At 43.4% G+C, this 18,287-nt stretch overlaps 1 long non-coding RNA gene across 1 annotated transcript in view; it reads right to left on the reverse strand.

Annotated features, from left to right (window-relative positions):
• Positions 1 to 13,258, reverse strand: part of LOC149448822 (uncharacterized) — a 36,483-nt gene extending 23,225 nt beyond the window's left edge. Inside the window, exons 1-2 of the long non-coding RNA XR_016315488.1 lie at positions 13,147 to 13,258; positions 10,528 to 10,573 (exon numbers count right to left, since the gene is read on the reverse strand). This is a non-coding gene — a long non-coding RNA (uncharacterized LOC149448822). The remainder of the gene's footprint in view (positions 1 to 10,527; positions 10,574 to 13,146) is intronic.
• Positions 13,259 to 18,287: the final 5,029 nt, after the last annotated feature.

Below are 18,287 nucleotides of genomic sequence, written 5' to 3' on the forward strand. Positions count from 1 at the left end.
TGCTGCTGTCTCCATCGCCACACTCTGCCATGTGCCACTTTCAGGTCTCCTCACACACTGCTGGTGTGTTCCATTTTTTGTCATAGGGTACTGGCAGATTACGGGCCTCCCATTGCTGCTGCCAGGCCCCTAATCTGCCATGGGCCCCTGTACCGCCTCCTCATGCTGCTGCCAGGTCCACAGTGTCTCATGGGTCCCTGTACGGCCTCCCATTGCTGCTGTCTCTATCGCCACACTCTGCCATGTGCCACTTTCAGGTCTCCTCACACTGCTGGTGTGTTCCATTTTTTGTCATAGGGTGCTGGCAGATTACGGGCCTCCTATAGCTGCTGCCAGGCCCCTAATCTGCCATGGGCCCCTGTACCGCCTCCTCATGCTGCTGCCAGGTCCACAGTGTCTCATGCCGTGTGCCACTTTCAGGTCTCCTCACACTGCTGGTGTGTTCAATTTTTTGACATAGGGTGCTGGCAGATTACGGGCCTCCTATAGCTGCTGCCAGGCCCCTAATCTGCCATGGGCCCCTGTACCGCCTCCTCATGCTGCTGCCAGGTCCACAGTGTCTCATGCCGTGTGCCACTTTCAGGTCTCCTCACACTGCTGGTGTGTTGAATTTTTTGACATAGGGTGCTGGCAGATTACTGGCCTCCCACAGCTGCTGCCAGGCCCCTAATCTGCCATGGGCCCCTATACCGCCTCCTCATGCTGCTGCCAGGTCCAGAGTCTGTCATGGGTCCCTGTACGGCCTCCCATTGCTGCTGTCTCCATCGCCACACTCTGCCATGTGCCACTTTCAGGTCTCCTCACACACTGCTGGTGTGTTCCATTTTTTGTCATAGGGTGCTGGCAGATTACGGGCCTCCCATAGCTGCTGCCAGGCCCCTAATCTGCCATGGGCCCCTATACCGCCTCCTCATGCTGCTGCCAAGTCCAGAGTCTGTCATGGGTCCCTGTACGGCCTCCCATTGCTGCTGTCTCCATCGCCACACTCTGCCATGTGCCACTTTCAGGTCTCCTCACACACTGCTGGTGTGTTGAATTTTTTTGTCATTGGGTGCTGGCAGATTACGGGCCTCCCATAGCTGCTGCCAGGCCCCTAATCTGCCATGGGCCCCTGTACCGCCTCCACATGCTGCTGCCAGGTCCACAGTGTCTCATGCCATGTGCCACTTTCAGGTCTCCTCACACTGCTGGTGTGTTCAATTTTTTGACATATGGTGCTGGCAGATGACGGGCCTCCTATAGCTGCTGCCAGGCCCCTAATCTGCCATGGGCCCCTATACCGCCTCCTCATGCTGCTGCCAGGTCCAGAGTCTCTCATGGGTCCCTGTACGGCCTCCCATTGCTGCTGTCTCCATCGCCACACTCTGCCATGTGCCACTTTCAGGTCTCCTCACACACTGCTGGTGTGTTGAATTTTTTGACATAGGGTGCTGGCAGATTACGGGCCTCCCATTGCTGCTGCCAGGCCCGTAATCTGTCATGGGCCCCCGTACCGACTCCTCATGCTGTGACGTTGCAACAAGGTGGAATTCAACCCTACATATGTTAGACCGCCTTTACGAACAGCAAAAGGCCATCACAGATTTCCTGATGTTAAAAGCGGATAAAGGTACTCCCTGTGTAACTTAGATGTCAGCCATTGGCAGCTCATGCGTGACACCTGCGCTTGCTCAGGCCCTTTGAGGAGGCCACGCTATTCGTGAGTCGGCAGGACTATGGGATGAACGACGTCATTCCTCTGTTGCACGTCCTGGAACAAATGCTGTTAACAATGGCTGGTCAGGGTGCGGTAGACGTGGCGCACAGATCTCAACGCCACATGACCCCTGTGGGGGCAGGACAGGAAGAAGAGGAGGAGGTAGAGGAGGACATTGGTGCTCAGGAATTATTGAGTGAAATGGGTGGTTTTTCCACTCAGCGGACAGGAGTGGAGGAGCAGGAGCATCTGGTAGAGGAGGAGGAAGAGGAGACAGAGGACCCAGACGCACCGTGGCAGTATGCTGTGGAGATGGAGGCAGGGAGTCCCTCGCATTCCTTGGCACAAATGGCCCATAGCATGCTCGCTTGCTTGCGTACCGACAGCCGAATAATAACCATCAGACAGAGGGATGACTTTTGGCTGTCCACCTTGTTGGACCCTCGCTACAGTTCAAAAATGGTGGCTTTTTTCACACCTGCTGAGAGGGAGGCCAAAATAACGTACTATAAAAACCACCTATGTAGTCAGCTGGTCTCTGCCTGTCTGCGCCAACGTCCATCCTCAGACACTGTGGGCCCTGTGCGCTCGCGTTCCGCTGCCATGGCAGCAGGGGAGGGGTGGGGTGGTAGGAGCAGTGGCAGCTCCACCAGCAGCAGCTGCCTCAGTCTGCAGTCGATGATGAGTAGCTTTCTTCACCAGCGCAGTGAGGAAACTACTAACCAGCCGCAGCAGCAGCAGCATCAGGTGGACCTGGAGCAGGACCTCAAACAACAGGCTTAGGCCTACTTGGACAGCACCCTGCCAACCGAGGTAGACAATCCCCTTGACTACTGGGCAACGAAACTTGACCTTTGGCCCCAACTAGCTGAATTTGCCCTTGAAAGGCTGTCATGCCCGGCCAGTAGCGTGGCATCGGAGCGCGTGTTTAGTGCGGCAGGAGGTATTGCAACTCCGCGGAGGACACGACTGTCCACCCAAAGTGTGGAGAGACTCACGTTTGTGAAAATGAATCAGGCGTGGATTAGTCTGGATTTCAAACCACCAGTTCCTGACACAACTGACTAAATCCACCATGAATCATGCCCCAAACATGTGCCACTTTCAGGTCTCCTCACACTGCTGGTGTGTTCCATTTTTTGTCATAGGGTGCTGGCAGATTACGGGCCTCCCATAGCTGCTGCCAGGCCCCTAATCTGCCATGGGCCCCTATACCGCCTCCTCATGCTGCTGCCAAGTCCAGAGTCTCTCATGGGGCCCTGTACAGCCTCCCATTGCTGCTGTCTCCATCACCACACTCTGCCATGTGCCACTTTCAGGTCTCCTCACACTGCTGGTGGGTTCCATTTTTTGTCATAGGGTGCTGGCAGATTACGGGCCTCCCATAGCTGCTGCCAGGCCCCTAATCTGCCATGGGCCCCTATACCGCCTCCTCATGCTGCTGCCAGGTCCAGAGTCTCTCATGGGTCCCTGTACGGCCTCCCATTGCTGCTGTCTCCATCGCCACACTCTGCCATGTGCCACTTTCAGGTCTCCTCACACTGCTGGTGGGTTTCATTTTTTGTCATAGGGTGCTGGCAGATTACGGGCCTCCCATAGCTGCTGCCAGGCCCCTAATCTGCCATGGGCCCCCGTACCGACTCCTCATGCTGCTGCCAGGCCCGTAATCTGTCATGGGCCCCTGTTGTCGCTTGTTGGCATATTCCGCTCGTTCAGATGCTCCTTCTCCTGCTACTCCTCTTCACAGATTCCGTCAGCAGTCTTTCTTGGAATCCGTTTCCAAGAGACAACAGTTTGCGAGCACGCACCCGACGGTGCAGAAGCTGAACGTCCTCCTGTCCAAGTTGCTGCTGCCAGGCTCGTAATCTGTCATGCGCCCCTGTACCGCCTCCTCATGCTGCTGCCAGGTCCAGAGTGTGTCATGGGTCCCTGTACGGCCTCCCATTGCTGCTGCCAGGCCCGTAATCTGCCATGGGCCCCCGTACCAACTCCTCATGCTGCTGCCAGGCCCGTAATCTGTCATGGGCCCCTGTACCGCCTCCTCATGCTGCTGCCAGGTCCAGAGTGTCTCATGGGTCCCTGTACGGCCTCCCATTGCTGCTGTCTCCATTGCCACACTCTGCCATGTGCCACTTTCAGGTCTCCTCACACTGCTGGTGGTTTCCATTTTTGTCATAGGGTGCTGTATGGCCTCCCATTGCTGCTGCCTCCACCGCCACACTGTGGCTCCACACTCTGGTTTTGGCCCCGTGACTGCCCAAATGAGTGAAGTGTGCGGTGATTCTAAGATCGACGGCACTCATCTGCATGTCATACTGACTGTCAGTATTATTTCTCTTCCCCAGCAGACTCCAAGGGCATTTAAATTAAAGTTACAGTGTTCTGCACTAATATAAAGGCTCTCTGAAGCCTAGAAACACCCTTTTATAAGTTAAATTCGCAGCGAATATATTCGACTCGAATCAAAATTTTTCCACGAATTCGCCGAATCAGTCGAATCGAATTTTTGAATACTTCGCTCATCTCTACTCATAGCAATTGCTCAGGTTTTACTTTTTCTTTTTCAATAAATGAAACAAGTTTGCAGCTGTATTGTATTGGGAGTGCTGGCTGGCTTTAGCTTTGAAGGATAATTGCACCTTTAGACGTAGTCCACTTATCCTTTCTCTCCCACCAATCCAACCTAAAATTATGGTTTCATAGAATTCGAATACACAGATACATAGGCATGGACTTTCTGGAAATTAACTAACAATGCTGCAGCCTGCCGGAGGGGTTGGTGGTGCCTGGATGCATTTACCAGGGTGGGATCCTGGGTGGGAAAAGTGGTGAGACGCCAAAAAAAAAACTTTGCTGCGTAATTATCATTTTATTGAAGCATTCTCCTAACAATGGATGCCCTGGTGTGCACGGATGGTTGGCACTTTACTGTGAAGCTGTCCTTGCTGTGAAATTAAGGCATACTTTCCACACTTTCGATTTGCTATGGCACAATACACACACTGTGATTAGCCCCTCCGCTACCCTACGCACTGTCCCTCTGTCCACTGTCCTTCTTACTATCTCAGGGAATGCAATATCCAAAGCTTCCCAGGTATACAAGAAGAAGAGTTCAGCTGCAGGATGTAAACATTGTGGCAGGTCATTATTGCTGAATGTATACTCATACATCTGGAGACAGTGGGTTGATTTAAAGTGGTTCATTAGAGTAAAAAACCTGTGTGCAGCTCCCCCTCAGCCCCCCTTGTACTTACCTAAACCCCATCTCGATCCAGCAATGTGCATGAGAGCTGCTGCTCTCCTGAGTCTCTCTCTCCTCATTGGCTTACACAGCAGCAAGAGCCATTGGCTCCTGCTGCTATCAATCACAGCCAGTGAACCAATAAGGAGAGAGAAGGAGCGGGAATGAGCCACATTCTGTTTGTGAATGGACAATGTCCATTCACACCAGTGCGGCTCGGTAGCGAGACTGCTTTTTTTTTTTGTATTTAACGTTTATTTGATTTTCAGTAAAAAAAAACAATATTTTTACAAAAATATTCATATATACCCATTCCATTATTCCCCCTTACACCCCTCCCCCTTCTCCCCCCTCCTCTATTCCCCTTTCCATATCCTCTTCCTGATATGATCCCCCCCTCTATTGTACAGCGCTGAGCAAATCCTTTGGCGCTATATAAACTCGATGGAATAATAATAATAATAATTTATATCCTTTCTCATATTTATCTACTTATCTCTTTATCTACAACATTGCTCTCCTTCAAGCTCATAATTAAGATCCCTTCCTGGTATCTAATTTTCTCCACCTATACCCACCAGTTCCAAATATCTTTCAGAGGTTTTAAATTTCAGCCAACTACACCACGTTTTCCTGAATTTTTCCATTTTATCTTCCTCTATATGACATAACTCCTCCATCCTATAGATATTTTCTACTCTCTTTATCCATTCATTAATTTTTGGTGCTTCAGGAACCTGCCAAAGCTTGGGAATCAAACTCTTAGCAGCATTAATTAGATGATAAAGTACCATATTTTTATATAATTTCACTGAGAACTCAAAGTTATAGAACAAACAACTTCAGGGGTCTCTCTGTACAATTATCTCACATATCTCCTGAATATAGTGAATTATTTCTCTCCAGTAATCCTGTATTTTTGGACAACTCCACCATATATGTGTCATTGTGCCCCCTTTCTCCACATCCTCTCCAACACAAAGGTGATGTGTCTACTTGTTTTCTGTGAGCTATATTTGGTGTAATATACCATCTGGTTAATCATTTATAATTCATCTCCAATGTGTTCATATTTGTCACCTCATGTGTTCATTTAAAAACTTTATTCCATTGCTGTACAATCAATTCTGTTCCAAGCTCTTTTTCCCATTTTTGCAAGAACCCCGGAGGATCAGTTCCTTCTATCGCCATTAGGATCTTATAAATCCTAGAAGTAATGTTTTGGGCTTGAATGCCCCTATAGCAAGAGGCTTGCTATTGATGGCACTTGACAGGGGGAAGGAGCCAGGACCACCTTACCACTTTTAGAATCACTTTAAGTTGGAGGGGCAGATAGGATAAGTGCACTTGGTTTTAAATGTTTTTGTTAAAGAAAATTGATACTTACCTTCAGTCCAGCGACTGTACTCTGATGGCTGCCACCTGCTACTGTCAGAATACCCGAATGGCAGCTGCATCTAATTGTATGAAACCGCTGTACGGCCAATAGTTTTTCATTCATCTTCTTCAATTTTTCAATCAAAGAATGCCAGGCAGAGGGTGGTGATAGGGGCACCTAAGTAGCACATTTGAGTTGGTTCATCTGGAACCAGACAAAATTTGTACAGCGTATGGTCAGCTTAAAGGAGAAATTTGGGGTTCACAAACACATATACTCACCTCTATGTTGCAGCATCACTGTGATCCTAAGAAGGAGAACTAAGTGATCACATGAGTGCTGATCACCCGCTTCTTGGTGTTCTCGGAGTGTGGAGCAGTGACTGTCAGTCACTGATCCGTTCTTCTCCTCCAATGCTCACTGGAGAGCTGGGCTAGAGAGGAGAGGGCATGGCTGCTTTAGGTTCTCAGCCATGTGCTGAGATTCATAGCCAGCTGTCAATCAGGTAGCAGATTGGATCTCGACAATATGGTTAGGATCCTTCCAGAGCCTGAAGCGGCTCGGTGACGTCAGCTGACAGCATGCTGTATCCCGCCATAAGCCAACTCTGGGTCATAATAGTGCAATAGCAAGTGCCAACAAGGGAAGTATGACAAAAAAAGCTTTGGACATACTTCTCTTTTAAGGCTTCAATGCTGCTTTTAAAGGAATATAAAAACTGATGAGGGATTCACTCACAATCAAGCCAAAACAGATTTGGGTGGATTGTTCCTTGATTTCATGTATTGTAATCAAAAATTTGGGATTACTTTGTGATATGGAATAAGTATAAAGGTCGGTAGGTTTCAATCACTACCTAAAGCTGTATTAAACCCAAAACCAAAAATGAAAAATATTGCAGCTGACCAATCATTAGATGTGGTGGCCATATTAGTTTTTTTTTAGGATCTTTCCCTCTGTTTTCACCTGATGATCTGGTCAGTAACAGGATACTTCCTGTATTAGAGTGCCTACACTCTGTAAAAGGAGCACAGGGGTTACATTTGAATAGCAGCATTGTCAGTCTGGGGGGCGGAAAGTGTTAGATGTAGCAGCAGATTTAGATACACGAACAAATTAAAGCCAAACTCAAGCTCACATTTTAAAAGGAGTTACTGCAACAGTTTTTTTTAGGTTTTACATACATAAATAAAATCTGGTCATTGTAAGCACCCCAGTCAGTGGTTAAATGGTTTGTTTCATCCATATAACTAATACAACTAAAGGGCAGCTTGTTCTTTTGGAAAACAGGCTTACTGAATGTATCACCAGATGAAAATAGAAGTAAGAAAGCCTAAAAAAGAAAACTAGCCACCACATCTAAGCTGCAATATAATAAATGTTTGCCTTTGGGTTTAATACCACTTTAACTAGCATCTTACTTTTCTGGGGTCAGTGAATTACAAAACAGTAATAGGAATGGCAGCCAGACAGCTAGTAACTTCTGTTAAAATACAAGAACGGTAATGTCCATGTTTTTATCATAAAAGGTTCACTCTAACGCGGTAATAAACCTAAAACCAAAAATGTAATACATTGCAGCTTACCAATCATTAGATGTGTTGACTGCATTAGTTTTCTTTCCCAAGTCGTCTTCCAGGACAGCCCCTGAGATACAGAGTTTCTCCCTCCAGCACAGGAAACACGTTACCATCCAAGAGTTAAAAGGTGGTCCTCCAGGCCTCCACCTCAGTTATTAGTGATTCCTCCAGACAGACAGACAGAGGATTTGACCAGTAACACACCTCTTGTATGAGGGAGCACAGGGGACACCTTTGGACAGCAGCATTGTCAGTCCTGTGGGTAGGGGCGTGTTATATGTACTAGTAGATTTAGATACCCTAACAAACTGAAGCCAAATTCCAACTCACAGTGCAGTTACACAAGCAATTACAGACATTTTATTTGCTATGGGATAAAACCTTTACATGAATAAATAAAAGCTGATCATTGTAAGTACTCTGTCAGTTTTAAATTATTTGTTTCAACCCTCTAACTGCTAAATTTGCAGGACAGCTTATTCTGTTGAAAAACAACAGACTTTACTGGCTTGATCACCAGATGAAAAAAAAAAAGAAAGAAAGCCTAAAACAGTAAACAAATGCAGCCATCACATTGGAGAATTGGTGAGCTGCAAGAGAATAAATTTAATACTGTGTAACACCCTTCTAGATAGCTAGGGGGAGATAGAGACCAATTTTTAGCTAGGAGGGCTGAGTAGCAGCCTAGAGAAATAGTCAGCAGGGTTCAAATTTGGGTCAGGGCTGAGAGACTCTGCAGAACAGTTACCTGACACCTCCCCCTGTTCTAGAGACTTGGAGGAGTCTCTACAATTCAGTAGTCAAGGGTGAGGAGGAGCTGGTCTGCACTCTTGAGGGATCCTGACTAATCCCCAACAGGAGGCTTGGCATGGGGTCAGGACAGCCCTTAAGAGTGACCGAGCCTGCTCAGCAGCAGGAGAGTTCGGGTGGAAGATGAAGTGAGAGACTGGAGAGCAGGAGTCTGGGAGGGGGCCCAGATGGGAAGGAGCTCACCTACAGCAGAGGAGCTGGAAAGTAGAAAAGCTCAGGACCTCATTGGCCCCGAGATCGAGGACCATCTGTGTAACAGAGAAGGAGCGGACCACTGCAAAGCCTGAGAGCAGCCACTGACCCATCAGCTCACAGACAGAGGACTGAGTGAATAGACCTACACTCTCTGGGCCAGAAAAGGGAAGGAGTACTCTAGTGGGAAACTGGATTAGCTTGCTACCTGGGACTGTCTTATATTTAAAGTGGCAGGTACTGGATCCCCTGCCCAGTGATTCCTTCAGACAGATAGAAGAGGATTCTCTAAGGTCTGGGGTAGTACATCTGGAGATGCTGGCTAGCTCTCCAAGAAGAGAATTTTTTCTGTTAAATAGACTTGTGCATAGTTCCCGGACGTTTGTCCTCAGTTGCCATTTCCTTGGGCATCCCATACACCCCTTACCCCATCCAAGTTCAATTACCCTAATAAAATAAAAAACCCAAAGCTCAAGGACTGGTTACTGTCTCCTGTATGGAAGTCTGTATGGAAGGTGCGTATTGCCTGGCTGTGCAGGACTATATGGGGACCCAAAGCTTTAGCGACTTCTAAGGGGGTAGTGCTACAACTTCTTGAAATAAGTGAGTCATAATTGCATTCAATGAGTGTTTATTCTACATGTCAAAGCTTAAAAAATAACCCAAACAAAACTGCATAATTTTTCGCAGTCAATGTGTTGCAGTCTTGTTAACCACTTGCCTGCCACTCTATAGTAGAATTACTGCTACAGGGTGGCAGGGCTGTGCAAAATTACACATATATATATTGATATATACACATGATTTGCCTTTCTGGGTAGGGGGCACTGTCATTGGTGGCTAGGGATGTCAATCATCAGGTCCCGGCCACGGCGATCGCCGTGTAGAACCGACAGGGGAGGGACCTGTGTGTAAACAACACAGATCTCTCTCCTGCCAGAAAGGACATGCTGCTTTGTATTTCTCTGCACAGCAGAGAAATACAAAGCAGTATGTCTCTATAGTAAAACAACACACACAGTAAAACACACACAGTACACAGTTAACCCTTTGATCGCCCAAAAGTTAACCCCTTCCTGTCCAGTGTCTTTAGTACAGTATCAGTGTTTTTTATCAGCACAGATCACTGTATTAGGGTCACTGAGGATGTCAGTGGCAGTCAGTTCCCACCCAGTGTCAGAATGCCTGCCGCAGTCCCGCTATAAGTCGCTAATCACCGCCATTATACCGCCATTTGCAAACGCTATAAATTTTCATGTAAACCAATTAATTTACACGTATTAGGAGCAAAGACATGTAGCAGAATACATTTTAGCCTACATTTTTTTATTGGATATGTTTTATAGCAAAAAGTCAAAAATACTGTTTTGTTTTTTTTTAATTGTCTGTCTTTTTTTGTTTATAGTGCAAAAAATTAAAAACACACAGGTGATCAAATACCACTGAAAAACAGCTCTATTTGTGGGGGAAAAAAGGACATAAATTTCATTTATGTGCAGGGTTGCATGACTGTGTAATTGTCAGTTAAAGTAACGCAGCGGCGTATCGCAAAAAATGGCCTGGCCAGGAAGGGGGGTAAATTGTCTAGAGGGATCTTTCGAAAAATAGAAAATTCAATAAAATTTCTTACTTGTCGTGCAGGCTTCTGTTCAAATGGGTCTCAACTTCAATGAAACCTTTAATAATACAATAATAATTTGAATTAAAGTTCAAGTCCAAAAACTACTGACATGTACCAAGCAGCCTCTATTAATAAAGATTTCTGAACAATTTTAAAGTGCATCTATAACCAAAACTTTTTTCTTTCTATTGAATAGAGTAGGAAAGAATTAGAACTCCTGTTAGGTTTTAATTGCTGTCTGTGTCCCAGCTGGGGAGATTCTCCTCTCTATTTGTCCTAGTGTCCAATATCACTGAGATCAAAGGTGAGGGAAGGGAAGTCCAAAATTTTACAGGTGTCACCAGAGCAGGAGTTGAAAGGAAAACTTTCAATAGGGACTGGTATTGGTGACAACTCTTCTCACTATATTGCTGTATCTCTAGCACAGGAAGTAAAGGGAAATCTCCCAAAAGGGACACAAATGACAAAAAATATGATAACTGGAATTGTAATAATCCCTACACTTTCCAAAAGCTTTGGCTATGTATGCACTGCAAGGTTCATCTTTACAAAGTAATATCTTTACGTAGTGTCAGACACAGAGATTTTGCACTGCATATAAACACAACCTTATTCAATAAAAACTTTTTGGCCTTTATTTAATTTTTTAAAAGGTTTTTAGTGCCCTATGGAATGGACCCTGATTCTTATAGTCAAGCAGCAACTAAAAATGTTCTTTTTTTTTTTAAAGATGATTCACAAATGTTAAGGACCTATTCACCTAATTGGTAAAAGTGTTTATTTTGCTGCTTGAAAATAAATTTCAAGTAGAAATGCAAAAATATTCTATTGGGCTGGTTCACAGCTATACGATGCAGTTTAGTGTGGAAGGAAAACTAAATGGAAGCATTTGCACCTAGGCATGCATGCTGCTACATTTGCCACAGCCATAATGCTTTGCTTTGTGGCCATGGCACTTTTAACTCAGGCTAACAAAAAGGCTGATCAGCCTTGAAATATATAGCCGTGCCCCCTCACACCTCTAGGTGAGTGACGTCATGCCTCACTGTTTCCTATGATGTCTGAAGCTTCTGACATCTCAGGCATACCTGGCCAGTGGCGGCCACTTCTTCCACTTCCGGTGTGGATCCTCTATTGCCATCCCTGAGAGAGAGATCATGCCTGGCTGAGGCCATATGATACGTTCCTTTCTTCTTAATAAATGTGAGTTTCCATATTTCTTTTTTTACTTACCAATATATCTGCTTTTAGGGTATGTTCATACCACATGTGGTGGTATTGCATTGGGTGGCTATTCCAGCACTGTCCCACTGCATGGACAAGGCATAATGCCTTGTCTCCTATGTACACAAACAAACCCAATCAGCGCAAACCAAAATGTAATACAGATAAAAATCACCAAATATGGATGCAAGCTAAAGGCAATTTTCACGATACCTATAGAAATGATATGCAAAATAAAGAGCACTATTTTGTTGCCTTTTGATTTTACATACACATCATATTCTGTAATGGAGTCCATTACTTGGAGCAGCGGTCTGAGCGGTCCTATCTGGGATTTACCCGTAGGGCAATGCTTGTCATGACTTTCCTGTTTGTTCAGGGGACTGTTCATCTTCCACCTTGAGGGGCCGCAGACTTTATCTTCTGTTACTATGATCTTAGGTAGTAAGATTGCATAGCTTTGAAGCTTGAGAATATCTATAAACTTCATGAATACTTTTCAAGGAATTAACTTTTTACAGGACTGACATCCTGGGCTTCAGTAGTCCTTGTGGGCTTTCTCCCCTTCCTGGTGCCCTTGAAATTTGGTCATCTGCATGCCTCTTTTTCCATCTTGTTCGAATGGTGACATCTACCTTTGTTTTTTTATGTTTCATGGCTTCCTTTTACACAGTAGCTGTTATCTTTAGATGTGGAATCTTCAATACCCCTGAAGAAGGAGTTTTGAATTTCTGAAACACGTTGTGTGAATGGAAACGCAACATATTTAGCAATCTATTCATGAATAAGTGAATTTATACACTCTTTGAATGATCTTATGTAATGTAAGCTGTATATATATATATATATAGATCATCAGTTTTTGAAATACTCAGACCAGCCTGTCTGGCACCAACAACCATGCCACATTCAAAGTCACTGAAATCCCCTTTCTTCCCCATGCTGATGCTCGGTTTGAACTTCAGCAAGTCGTCTTCACCATGCCTAAATGCCTGATTAGCAATTTGTGTTACCAAGCAATTGAACAGGTATACCTAATAAAGTGGCTGGTAAGTGTATATAAAGAGTATCTCCTAAACTCCAAGCCTTCTGTATTAATTGATGTCTAGCCCGGTACAACAATCTACCACTAAGACCGAAACAGCCATGACTGCAAATTGGCATATTGCATTATATTTTATGTTAAACTTAAAATTTTAGTTTTGTGTAGCTGATTATAAGTGAAATCACTCTTCCCACTTATAGCTCCTGGAGAGTCCTGCAATGATCTTTTTGCATTTAGGCTTCAAGTATTATCTACTGGATGTTCACTTTAAGCATTGAGGCTCCTTCTGCTGCAACAGGAGGAATAAGACGTTATGGTGTTATGGCACCAAGGCTAAAACTCAGGCAGAAATCACTTACCTTCCTCCTGCAGTCCTTCCTCCTCACAATGTGCTGTAAAGAATGCACTGATCACACCAAGAAACAAGAACAGATACATTTTCACCTCTTCTACAGACAACTCAGATTTGTCAGTGGATTTCCTGTCAATGCCTCTTCACCATCATTACCAAGATCTAAGTTTCAGTTCCAAGAATAGCTACCATAAACTTTACATTTACAATATCCGACTAATTTAAATGCAAAACCATATTCAGAGTGATGTGACTCCATAAGTTAATATGTGTATGTTTATATAATATACCTATAAATGTAGCGCTCCTTATTACCACAAAAATAATATATTCCTCCTGTGATGTAACACACTACTTATTTATTTCTTAAAAAAGAATCATTTTGGGTTTATGAACTGGGAAGTTTAGCACCAGGAGGATTGAATAAAGATTTTGACCTTTCATGTTTTATTAGTGATATTTAAATTATGGATAACATACCAAAAAATTTATAACTGCATAATATCTGGGATTCTATGTATAATATGACTATATATTTATTTTATTATATATATTTTTAATTTATGATATTTTTATTATAATATTATTTTAAATTAATAAAATTTTTAAGTATTTACTTAATTTTTATTTCTGTTTTTTTTATTTTTATTTTAAAAGTATAAAGTATTTAGGAGGGATCATTTAAGCCTGTGTAGACCGCGGAGTCATGTCTATCTATCTTTCCGGGATGAGCGTAGTTACTTATTAAGTTGAAACAAATGTGTCAATGTGCGAGGAGAGACTGGCCGTATTTGACCCCAAAAACATGGCCGCCTCCTAGGAGTCTCTGGGAAAATGGCTGAGATGACAAATATAAGCCAGCATTAGTGTAGTGACTGTCCTATCACAACCCCCTGATGAAGCCACGTGATCTATGGCGTAACGCGTAGGGGTGGGGCTACAACGTCACTCAGAAGGAGAGAGAGCAAACGGCAGACGGCAAGAACATGCCTCGGCGGCTGGCACAGGCTTTCATGTTACTGAGCGCTTTTTATACATTTTAAATGTGAGTGTATTACCTGGATTGTGGGAATAAATTGTTTTAAGGATAAAGCACTATGTTTCCACTCTCTTTTTTCATGCTGAGGAACGAGTAAAGAGTAAAGGACTGGTCACCTTTATGGATTTTTCTTGATCACTTTGTCTGATTTTTATCACATTATCACAATGGACGTTTTTCACTATTAATTTCATTCTTTATAAGTGTATGAATTAATTTTTCATTGTATGCTGTATTATAAATTAGGAGCGCGGCACTATTGCTTAAATTGGTTTATATGTATACACAGTGAGTATGTGTTTTGGTGCTGACGAACCTTGTTCAATATAGATAGTGGCTCACAAGTTACTTAATTATTATACATCTAAACCTGCTTTAACTACTTGCCCTCCGGAAGATTAACCCCACCCCCTCCCCCACTCCTGACCAGGCCATTTTTTGCTATTCGGTGACTGGAAATTGCACAGTCATGCAATGCTGTACCCAAACAAAATTTTTGTCCTTTTTTCACACAAATAGAGCTTTCTTTTGCTAGTAATTGATCACCACTTGGTTTTTTATTTTTTGCGATATGAATGAAAAAATACTGATAATTTTGAAAAAAAAAGATTTTTTTTTACTTCCGGTTACAAAAACTATCCAATAAACTCAAAGTTAGTCATAAATTTAGGCCAAAATGTATTCTACTACATGTCTGTGGCAAAAAAAATCCCAATACATATATATTAATTGGTTTGTGTGAAAGTTATAGTGTCTACAAACTATGGTATATATACTGGAATTTAAACAGCTTTTACTTTCTGACCGCCTATCACATTTCTTGGGGTGTTAAAATGCCAGGGCAGTACAAAGATTCCCCAAATGACCCCTTTTTGGAAAGTAGACACCCCAAGGAATTTGCTGAGAGGCATTTTGAGTCCATAAAGATTTTATTTTTTGCCACAAATTTTTGAAATTACATTTTTTTTAACACAAAGTTGTGAGTTAAATGATATATTGCTCACGTATGCCGTGGGTATATATGGAGTAAGACCCCAAAACACATTCTACTACTTCGCCCGAGTATGGGGATACTACATGTGAGAGACATTTTGGCAGCCTATCCACATACAGGCCTCCAAAATCCAATAACCATTTTCAGGCTTTCAAAAGGCATGTTTCTTCATATCACTTCCTCACTACCTATCAGTTTCGGAGGCACTAAAATGCCAGCATAGTACAAACAGCCCCCCAAAATGACCCCTTTTTGGAAAGTAGATACCACAAGGAATTTGATAAGAGGCATGGTGAGTATTTTGCAGATATACTTTTTGTCACAGGGTTTTGAAAAAGAAAAAAAGAAAAGAAAAAATATATTTTTGTTTTCTTTCTTCATTTTCCAAAACTTGGGGCAACAACTGAGATCTGTAAAATACTCTCTGTGCCCCTTAGCAAATATCTTGCAGTGTCTACTTTCCAAAAAGGGATCATTTCAAGGCCAACAATGGAAGTTTCTGCCACACATCACCCATTTTTCTAACCACTTGAAGAGCAAGCCTTTTTCTGACACTTTTTGTTTACATGAAAAAACATTTTTTTGCTAGAAAACTTCTTTGAGCCCCCAAACATTATATATTTTTTTAAAGCAATGGACCTAGAGAATACAATGGTGAGTGTTACAATTTTTTATGCCACACAGTATTTGTGCGTGGATTTTTCAAATGCAAATTTTTTGGAAAAAATACACTTTTTGAATCTTAATGCACAAAAACACTATATATTGCCCAATTGTTTGATAAGGTATAAAAGATGATGTTTCGCCAAATAAATAGATACCAAACATGACATGTTTTAACATTGCACATCCCCGTGCAAGGACAACAAACTATGTAAATTTGTAATATCAATTGACAACGCTTTAAAAGCCTTTACAGGTCACCACTTTATATTTACACAAGAGGTCTAGTGTTAGAATTACAGCCTTTGATCTGACATTTGCAGTGATACCTCACATGCATGCTGCAATCTCTGTTTACATACCGACACTTGCGTTCGCCTTTGCGCATGAGCACGGGAAGGGGGGTGGAGCGGGGGTGATTTTTTTTTTGCACTTCTAATTTTGATTCATTTTTCCACTTTCCCTTTCTTTCTTTTTCGTTTTCTCTTTTTGACCACTTTTATTGTTATCGCAGGAAATTTAAATATTCCCTGTGATAGCAATAGGCAGTGACAGATATTCTTTTCTGAGAAATCTGAGGTCTATTAGACTCTAGGTTCCTCCTCTGCCCTTAAAGCATCTGGTCACACCAAGATCAGTGTGATCAGTCGCTTTCCCATGTTAAAAATGATGCTGTTAATATCCGTTGAAACAGAAATTATGAAATGCTCGTAGCTTCGGGTTTCTTAGACCATAGAGATAACTAGAGCCATTCTGGTCTCTGATCAACTCTATGGTCAGCCAGTGGAACTGCCAGCTGCATTCTTGGATTCCCCTGTGGGGCGGGAGAGCCCAAGAAACCATGGAAGGTGGTGGGGGGGAGGGACACGTCCCTTCTCCCTGATTGTAAAAATGATGCAGCAGCTAATTAGCCATTAGGATTGCTTTTACATGAAAGCTGACCACCAGCTGAAAAAAACAATACTAGGATGATACTGTAGCTGCAGGCATCATCCAGGTATAACCCCTCAAAGTCCAGCAATGTACCAGTACATTGTTGTTCCTTGTTGGGCATATATGTAACAGCAGAGAACACCGGGCATATGATGAATCGGGTCTGTGGACCAATATGACCGCAATTCATTCTTTTTTGCAATACCCATGTTGAGGGTTAGGCCCAAAAATGTTTTAAATTCGGAAACCATAGCCTTCTATACAAATTGTCTGACAAAAGCTGAATTTGGGTGGGCGGCCATGTATTGTTGTGCTTATAAATTGCTTTGGCCCACAATCAAATGATAGAAATCTTCCATGAAAAACAGCGGAGGGGCTAAACGCTATTGCTGGCAGAGAACAGGGCTGATCCTGCTAACACTGCGTTTTTGGGGACACTATATAAAGGAGGCACGAGTATAGTTCTGTTTGTGATCAATATACTGATCCGTACAAACACTATACTAGTAATGGAGGTTATCAGCGACCAATAGTGTGAGTGCGATAGTGCGCGGCAATCTATCGCTAGCTGACCCTGGCTGGGGGGGGGGGGCACTAACTGACCTTGACGCTATCTGATGTTGTTAGTGGCAGTAATCAGTGAAAAATTCTATATACTGACAATGTACTAATGACACTGGCTGGGTGACAGGGTGATCAAAGGGTGCTAATCTAACATGCGTGCATAAAATGTAGTGCCTTTACTCAAGTGTTCTCTTCTCTCCCCGGACTAACGGGGGGGGGGGGCAGCGGAGGGCTCAGGTGCATTCACAATCCGAAATAGAAAGCGACATAAGCCGCTGCTCACATGCAGGCAGTTGGCAAGTGGTTAAGAAAAAAAAACAACTTTTTTTTTATTTCTCAATACAGTATTTTTATATTTTTTTTAAATACTTTTATCACAGTAATGCACTATTACCATAGTAACATTGTACTACTTTGGGGAGGTGATTTTTTTTTTTTCTTACAGTTTGCATTGCATGAGCAATGAAGATCATTGCAATGCAAAGCTTGCTTTGAACTGTCCTGAATGCGTTAAGTTCATGACAATTCGATATAATAGTGATCTGTGATTGGCTATAGCTGGTCACATGGTACAGGGTGTTGTGATTAGGCCCATGTATCATGTGACAGCTGTGAGCCAATCACAGCTCACCTGGAAGAGAAGTAGAGCTGTTATGAATCAGTCTGATTCATAACAACTTTGCTAACATTGTGATCATGTGATCGCTTAGCGATCACATGATCACCGGGTCCCATTCACCGGGATCTTTATTCAACAAGGTGCCCCCTGTATTAGTATAGCCATTGCGACGTACCTGTGGGCAGGAGGCAGGAACATTAACACAGGAAAATGTGGTCTGTAAAGCAAAAAAGTTGTTTATACTTCTCAGATCATTTCTGCTGTGTTAAACGCATCTTAACCGCTTTTGCTCCACCCTGTAGCAGAAATATTGGGCAGCACGGCTGCGCAAAAACA

This window comes from Staurois parvus, unplaced genomic scaffold, assembly GCF_062004578.1.
Source record: "Staurois parvus isolate SC_StPar_1 unplaced genomic scaffold, SC_StPar_1.0 ptg000656l, whole genome shotgun sequence".
NCBI lineage: Eukaryota > Metazoa > Chordata > Amphibia > Anura > Ranidae > Staurois > Staurois parvus.